The following is a 9,052-nucleotide window of genomic DNA, read 5'->3' as shown; positions in this document are numbered from 1 at the left end:
AATTACTAGTAAAGTGGAATTTCTTCTGAGATGTCTGGGAGAAATGTCTTTTCAACCTGAGATTTCACCAGAGAAAGGCAGCCCAGAGTTGTGTCTATAAGGTGCTGATCTAGGATGTGAGGGAGCCTTTATTCAAAACAATTTTTAAATGTCAAGACCATGTTGAGGAAGACCAAGCAGGGTCTGACTCCCAGAACAGAACTGCTCATATATTCCTGCGCACACAGGCATGGAAAGAGTTCACCCTTCATAAAAAGTGTTCAAAATGATTTTTTTTTATTGCATTCCAGTGATAACAACAACAACAACAAAGTCTGTCCCTTATTCAAATCAACCTTGGGATATCTACAAGAGCTCAAGTAGGCTTCGTTTTCCTACCTTCCCTTCTACCTGTGTGGAGCGGAGGTTTTTAATAAAAAGCATAAAAGAAGAATGGATTCTAAACCTGACAAACATCTGCCCAAGAACAAAGCAGGTGGAAACCATCTTCATCTGCCCAGACCTACAAAAGCTGCTTGTGCCCTTCCTGCAATAGAAACAGGACACTAAAGACTCAGTTTTCACCATCTCCAAAGACTTGGCTAGAAATGTGGAACAGTTGAAAAATATTTGAGACTGTATAATTTAGGAGATCATAAAACCAGTAGGAGAGTTTGAGAATTATTTAGATTTATGAGCTGAGGGAAGTTATTTAGACATCCACACAGTCAGAATCCCTTCCATGAAGTCAAACTGCTTAAAGATCAAAGTATCTGTATCAACATTATCACCAGGCATCAAAAAAAAGCTGCGACACACAACAGATGCCCCCTCTGTCAGCCCTCAGACTGTCAAGAGTTTGCAATTTTCAGTGCTATTGGGCAGGGCACACACAACATACACGTGTAAGGGGAGGGAGACTTGAGGGAAAGGACAAAAACATTGTTGAACAAGCATTTGGATGGAACACTCAAAATAGCCAAATTTGTAATTTCTCTTCTTGATAATTGTTCTTTAAACTTCTAATTTTCATTATATACATACCTTTGTACATAAAAACTCTGGACATTGGGAAGTATGTGTATTTCCAGCAGCGGTGGTGAACAACGAGCATTTCTAAGCTGATGGTGAAAATGAAGTAAGCTACTAATGCACCTTTGAAGGAAGTAGGATAACAATGGCTTACATCAGGTAATAAGGCTCCCGCAAATGAATGTCCATAACTTCATGACAGTCACACTGCTTTCTTCAGAAAATTATCTCCATTGTGGCTGTTCATTCTTTCATGTTCTCACCCTAAGGTTCCTGAAATAAAAATTAACTTGAAGAGAAATTAGTAATCCATGGTGTATCCAGTAGCAAACTACATTTAAAATTTGAACATAATTCACTTTTTTTTTTTTTTTTAATTTGTGAGTAACATCAGTTCTCTAAAAGTCAGTGAGCTTTAGATTTCTGAAAGCTGTTATTTCATATTCCTGGAAAACCTTAAATATGTAAACATCTTTTGCTTTCTTAAAAATATATATATTATGCAGACAATTATGTAGAACACTAAAGCTGTTGCTCACAACTGGGTAGATACAGCACACTCCTGTTCTTCCTGCAGGCACTGGAGCTCCACTGGACTCCAGCAGGAAGAAGCAGGCAGAAGCATGTCAGAGAGGTCTGCTGAAAGGTATTATGTGGTAAGCCATACTTCAAAGACACACAAAAGCAATTTGACTAGACTGTGAATCCACTCTTCAGTGCTTCTGTTATACTTCAGGCAAACTGTAAGTATTTACGGTCACGCACCTTTACCACTGCCTTTCTCAAACCTGTAGATATCAGAGCTCTTTTAGTATCCAGGTTTCTGCTGCTGAAGTGCTCGAAGAGTCTTTGTCCAAGCACTGCTGAGCTTCTTAACACTTATTTCAATTTTAAATCCTATTTGATGCTCAAACTAGACAGGAAAGAAGTCTATCTCAGTAGTGAGGACCAGTGGATGAGACAAATTCACATACAACCTTTCACTCACCAGCAACCCACCTCTCACTCTCAGTACATCATCAAATAAGACCACAGAACTTTGGTCAAGTGGGTTAGACAACTTACACAAAGGTGGGAAATAAGGGTCTTGAGTTTTTCCTCTCTGCCTGAAGGAATTTTATTCTGCATCTACCAATGCGTAGGAGAGTGCCTTGATCACCCAATTTTGGGGGGCTGTGCCAACCCCTTCTGCTGAATCTGTTATCCTGATGTTGGGACAGGTGGGACTATCTGATAGTTGGGTCAGAGGAAGTGAGAATGATGTAAATGAGCTGAATGCCCTAAACATCGAGCTGTAGCTTGATGTACTGCCTTGCCCGGCATGCCTGCTCAGGGTGCATGTACAGGATGGGGCATTTCAGGTAAGACATCCAAGGCACTCTGACTTCTGCTGCTGACAAGTCCCAGCTGTCATCATCTTCTGTTATCATGTAATGTGAGGTACCCCTGTTGTGGTTTAACCCCGCAGGCAGCTAAGCACCACACAGCTGTTTGCTCTCTTTCCCCCATTGGTGGAGAGAATTGCAAAAAGGTAAAACTTGTGGGTTGAGATAAAGATGGTTTAATAGGACAGAAAAGGAAGGGATAATAATGATAATAATAATAAAAATAAAAAGAATATACATAACAAGTGATGCACAATGTAATTGCTCACCACCTACTGACTGATGATCAGCCTATCCCCAAGCAGCAGCAGCCCTCCTGGCCACCTCCCCAGTTTTATTGTTCAGCACGATGCCATATGTTATGGAATAACCCTTTGGCCACTCTGGGTCTCCTGTCCTGGCTGTGTCCCCTCCCAGATCCTTGTGCATACTCAGACTCCTCATTGTCAGGGCAACACAAGAGTCTACATCCTTGACTTAGTGTAAGCATTGCTCTGCAACAATTAAAATATCAGTGTTATCTGCATTATTCTAATCCTCAGTCTAAAACACAGCAGAACATCATCTACTGGGAAGAAAATTAAATCTCAGCCTAATCCAGGACACCAGTGCTATGCATCCGCACTACCCACGTCATGTCATTGCTCCTAAGCAGTGTGTGTCCTTGTGGCAAAACCCAAGTAAGCATCTTTTTTCTCCTAAATCCAAAACAAAGCATCATACCAGCCAGTCTGAAGAAAATTAACCTTATCTCGGCCAAAACCAGGGCAACCAGTAAAAGAGACTAATACAGTCTTGAATGCACCTATATGAGTTGGTTCCAAGAGACTGAGGCACTTTTATTGCCATTAGAAAAGGTAGTGCAATGAGATTTTGTCAGAAGTATGGTACAGATTTCTGGTCCATCATTACTAGGAGAAATGAATTAAAAATGTAGCAGGTGCAGAAAACATTTACCAGGTCTCATAGGCTAAGTAGATCAGAAGGGCAAACACAAAGGAATTATTTTTAAACAAAGAATTATTAAAGCAGAAAAAAAAAAGTACAAACTTTATGTAAATATAAATTAGACTGGGAATCAGAAGGTTTTTAGCAATCACAGAGTAGATACTCCATGGTGCGGTTGCCTTCTATGTTATTAAACTCAACTCAAATGACCCAGGAGGTCGGTTTCTTAGTGCATGAAAATCAAAGGGGGAAGAAAGAGCTGGAGATGCTGATAAAACCCTTTAAAAACAATGGTGGACGTGGAGAAACTGAAGCCCCTTCTCAGCCTTAAGTAACTTGATTCCATAGCAAAGGGGTTCCTGAGGAACCTGTCAAAATTGAAGGGGCTTAATAGACAGCTCCTGGACTCAGAAGGGAGCTTTTAACTGGAGCTCCCTGAAACGAAGTAATTAGACCAGACCAGTAATCCTGAATGGAAATGGACCAAAGCCTTGGTGAACAGTCAGGAGCAGGGAGGTAGATGAATCCCTGCTTCCCATACCTCTCTGTTACCTGCTGTGCTGTCTAAAGGAACACAGCTGTTTCAGAGCATCTTCAGTGAAAACTGCAGTTACTTGCTTCAACTACAACATGACCCTGAAGGGGTAAGCTCTGATGGAAAGGGATTACCCTAACTGAAATTTTACAGGTTTCCTCCAACCTAAAATTGGAGGCTAATATTTGACAGCAGGGTCTGAGGCTGGGAAGCGTACCAGAGAGCTATGCCCACCACAAAAGGGAAGGGAAGCATTAGAGGAAGGAGAAGAGGAGTCTCAGACTGCCTGTATCCCACCCACAAGGTGTATATACCTGATCAAAGAGCTCTAGAGAGACTTCCAAATATAGCTACTCTCATTTTTCAAACTGACATCCAGAAACAAATGGTGTGTGCAGAGAGGTCACAGAGAACAGATGCCGTGTGAAGATCTGGGATTTCCACAAAGGGTTTCACCAGTTTTTCTTGCAGACTTAATTTTGAGAAAATTAGCCACAAACCCCACTGCCCCAGAAGCACTTGGACCTTTACCAAGACTGCAGTTTTCCACTTGAGAGCCTGTGTCCTTCCTATTTTCCTCCTAACCACTTTGAAACCCAGGGCTGCCATTCCCCAACCCTTTCCTGTTCCCTTATTTTACAGGGCAACATAATGTGATCAAGATGTTCACTACTTCCGGGCTGAGGCTGGAGCAAAGTGGAAACCACACTAAGCTCAGCTGAAACAGGGAATAGAAGGCTATTTGAGATAAGAGTTCAGGAAAAAAGATCCCCTCTTGGAGACCCAGCACATGTAAAACATCTCTCAGAGGAAGGGAAATGCCTTCCTCCCCTTGTGAAATGAAGGTGTGTCAGAGGGGCCACCTCTACTATAGCAGCAAAATGACAATCCTCTCTTCCCACTATAGCCCTTACCAAGTTATGCAGGACTCCAGGAGAGCAGCAACTCTGCTTGTGGTTCAGGAGACGTACATCTTCCTTATGAATGATGAAGTCCATTGTAATGTGTCTTGCAGGAATTTTCCCAAAGTCCCTTTGCAGCTGCGGTGGGAATTGGGTTGCCTCCCGTGCACCCTCTGAGCTCATTGCCAGTTTTCTTGTTCCCAGTGAATGCAGCTGTTGTGGGAGAAATGCAGGTAATAGGGGTTATTCCTAAAGATGTTTCTAAACAAAAGACAAATGTTTTGAATCGTGCCCTGATTTTTTTTCATTGTTTTTTATTTTTTTGTTTGTTTTTTAAGGAGAGAGAAGAGAAAACTGACCCCAGGGTGGCATGTTCACATTAACTCATTACTCTGTTGGCAACATCCTGTAATTAGATGTGTTGGATCTTTATCCAAGTTGAGGTAATCAAGTATTATTCGTGCTCACTCAGCTTCTCAGACTGTGGTGGGCATGGGACGGGCCTTACCCAAAACGGCCTACCCGCAGCTAGCACAGGCATGGTTACATTTATGACTGCCATTCAGACATCGCCTCCAAGAGTCATCCTTCACATTACCATGCTACTTCTCTGTGCTGGCAATACTCTGCACGACAGGGGCACCTTCAGTGTAAGGACTGTAAAGCACTCTACAACACCCGACAGCTTATGAATTGAGCCTTCCTTGTACTGGCAAGCAGTTCCTGTAGTGATTGAAATTCCCCTTTCAAAGCCCTAAATAAATTCATGAAACTATAGAAATCATTTCAAAGGACACGTGGGATCCCTTGCCTTCCCAGCCCTCCTCCTTCTGTCACAGATATATGCAGTGCTGATTATTGCCTTCATTGAGACAGATTGTAATTAATAAAACTGAAGCTGCACACATTTTTAAAGTACACCAACTCTGCATTACTGTGTTGAACAAACAGTCTCGCTGTGGCACTAGTTCACAGTAATTGCTTAGTCCTTTGTTTTCTGATTTTTGATTTTAAAAAATGCTTCCCTACAATACTTGGTTCAGTAAAAAATAAGATGCAGGAAACAAAGGGTTGTGAAACCATTCAGAACCCTGATTAATGGGAAAAATCCCAGCAGAATCGAATTCTTTGATTCTCACATTTCTGTGTTAAGAGAGACTTCCCAGGAAGCTCATTCTCACATCAGCAGCATACCTGATATCCAGAGAGTAAATGAACAGGAACTCACTGCGGTGCCAGACTTCTATCAGCCATTAGAGCAGGAAAGATTTACAGCATGAGGTTGTATAACAAACGATCTTTATGGTGATAAATCAATTCTCAGAAAGGAGAGAGGAATGTGTTCCTATGAGCTGCTGTGGTTAAGGCAAAGAGTAGACATCAAAAAGAGTATCATGAAGAAGGTACTGTATACCACCATGGTACTGCTATGTGAGCTTTGGCAGTTCCTGAAAAATTTCTGTCATTGCCCATTTTGTGAGTACGACATTTCCTTTTCCCTTGTGTGTTCGTGTCTGGAAAGGCTCTGGCATCCTTAGGTGGGAGACACTGCAAAAGCACAGTTTTGCAATATTTTCTGAAGGAGCAAAAATATATTTTAGTGTTTTACAGTGTTGAAACATGCTTTGGGAGATATATACATTTCTTGAGGGAAGCATAACAATGAATTTCTAATGAAGAATGGTCAAAAGGTCAAAAGAGCACAATGTGACTCCCTTCAAAGTGATGCAATAAGCTGGAACCTCACGTCTGCAAGAGACTTACCGGGAATAAAGAAAGCATCCTGATAACAGGAGTTAATCAGCTGTCATGGCCTCACCAGCACATACTGCCCTCTCTGGAAAAGGAGGGAAAAAAACAAACCTAGAAAGGAACAGCTTTTCAGGCACACATTCCTGAAAGTGAAGCTCTATAGCAAATAGCAAAACAAGAGATTTGTCACAGATGAAAATGCAGATACCATCTACTGGACATGTGAGAAAAATCTGAATAGTGGGAAATATCTACTTAACTTCAAGCTTCTGTTGCTCTCAGCAACAAATCAATCAAGGAGGAAGAGCTGAATGAGAAGAATAGACTAGGACCTATCTGTCCTTGGGAACAAGCAAGGGGACACGAAATGAAACATGCTGCTCAGGTGTGACTGTTCACACAAATGGTATGTGCTGTGGGCATCCACAGCTGAGGTATTTGTCCTTGGTTCCCTTTACCAACAAATGAGATAAATAGGAGTTTCCAGAGTAGAATTCCTCTCATGCTAAAGTAAACACTTAAAACAGAGTTCTCCTGTTTTAAAATGCTTGTTTCTTTCTTTTGTTTCTAGAGTTCAGGATGACTAGCTCAAATTGAGACGTAATAAACCGGCATGAGGAAGCCCATCCCAAGAATCATCTCAAGATGAATTTCCTCTCCAAATCATCCTGCCAAAATATGATACCTGCCTCAATGACACAATAATTCCTTACAGAAATGAAGCTGTTGGGAATCTTCCTGTCTACAGAAAGAAAGGAAATTTGAGAATGGTGTTTTGCAAACAAAGGTGTTTGTACCTCTGAATGGTTTTAACCATTTCCATGTGTTATTATTTCTAACATTAGCAACGTTCCTGCTCCAAGCACAAACCAAAATTGACTGTGAAAATGGTCTTTTGCTTTTGTACACTCAGTTATTCATATGACAGAATGAAAGTCTCATATTTAACTATACATCTGGATTTTTGGCACATCTTAAATCCTAAAGGATCTCGAATTTGCAAATGGCTATTTTTATTTAAACAAAAATAATACCCTGGGAGAAGTGTAAAACTGATAACAATGTTACCTATGAAACAATGACTGCTTAACAATAGCATAAACAAAATTTGCTGGTATTTGCTGCCAATTTTTTAAAATCTGTAGATTTTATAATGGGAATAAACATATACTAATGACCAAGTCATTGGCCTGGGTGAGAGAGCCCACAGCTGTCTGCCACTGATGAAGGAGACGGATTGTATGAACTAAATATTTTTGCAGAACATAGCAAGACGGGCCCATGAAGCTTAGTGACACTAAGTGCTAACATAACATAAATATTTAACAACCTCTGCTTCCAAGAAAATTCAGGCCACATGAAACATAGATTAAGATTGTGTGTCATGAGCCTATTCCAGTATTAGCATTAATGAGATCTAAAATGGCCAGCCAAAATAACAAAATAGTTGCTAGAAAACAGCAGCTAAGCTATCTGCCATGCTGTCTTCATCTGTCTTATGACAGTCTGAGTCCAAGCTGCAGTCAGTGATACTTACCCAAAAGTCATGGAAGATTAGTAAATCAGGTGTCCTGGTCCACAGTACTGGGCTGAAAGATAAAGTGGAATTCATTTAATCTGATAATCAGGATTCTAACATTCAAACGTCCTATCCTGAAGCTCTTAAAACTGACATTGTGTTGAATGATAAAGTTAATATCAGTTGACAGTTTGCCAGAAGCCATTAATTTAAACTCTCAGTTTTGTTTCAGGGCTTGTTAATTTTGTTGTGGCCTTAGAAGAGGAAGAATCCAAGTTACGAACCAGCATGCTCCCTATTCTTTTCTTTTCTTTCGTTTTTTGTTTTTTTTTTTTCATGTAGAAAGGTCATTCGTAAAATTTCCCCCCCACACACATTTTTTTTTTCAAGAAGCAGAAATGAAATTGGACCTTTGTTTATACAATACTACGCACTGGCGCTGGATTTATTTTTGAAAGTTGGTAAACTCTCCTTCCAATTTAAATTGAATAAATAGGTGCAGCTGAGTAAATGGACAGAGTTAGGCTGTAAGTCATATGTTTTCACTTTAAAATTACATGTAGAGGAACACAGAGAGAGGAAGCAAATAAGAAAAAGAAGTGTGTAGAGGAGAGAGTATTGTATTCAAGATTAAGAAAATAGCATTACAAACAAGATTTGATGCAACCACATTTTGCTTTCATGTAACAAATGCTGTGCTCAGCTGTGGCTGGCTGACTCCCACCAATGGCCCGACATACAAAGCGCACATCTCACTAACCAGCACTAGTGTGTTCTCAGGAAGTATCCTGTATCTCATGCTATTGCATCAGCTGGATGGATTTGCATGGCTTGATGGCGATCAAAGATGGAGTAAGTGCACAAAAATCACTACCAAGATGCATCTACAATGCTTCTGTAAGAAAGTACTCCAGTCAAAAACATTTTCTTTCTTTTAAAAATTTAAAATATCTCCAATCCCATGAAGCAAGCAGCATCTGTAAGTCTTCAAATAAAGAAC

General features: G+C 40.5%; 1 long non-coding RNA gene across 1 annotated transcript; it reads right to left on the bottom strand.

Moving 5' to 3' along the window:
* Nucleotides 1-389: 389 nt before the first annotated feature.
* On the bottom strand, nucleotides 390-8,122 carry LOC118246074 (uncharacterized). Its single transcript, XR_004778067.2, has 4 exons — nucleotides 8,071-8,122; nucleotides 6,546-6,618; nucleotides 4,794-4,994; nucleotides 390-1,284 (listed from the first exon to the last, which is right to left on the bottom strand). It is a non-coding gene; the product is annotated as an uncharacterized LOC118246074 (long non-coding RNA).
* Nucleotides 8,123-9,052: the final 930 nt, after the last annotated feature.

This window comes from Cygnus atratus, chromosome 1 (genome assembly GCF_013377495.2).
Source record: "Cygnus atratus isolate AKBS03 ecotype Queensland, Australia chromosome 1, CAtr_DNAZoo_HiC_assembly, whole genome shotgun sequence".
In the NCBI taxonomy this organism is placed as follows: Eukaryota; Metazoa; Chordata; class Aves; order Anseriformes; family Anatidae; genus Cygnus; species Cygnus atratus.
Note: the sequence above shows the minus strand (reverse complement) of the source record. Positions and strands in the feature narration are given on the sequence as shown.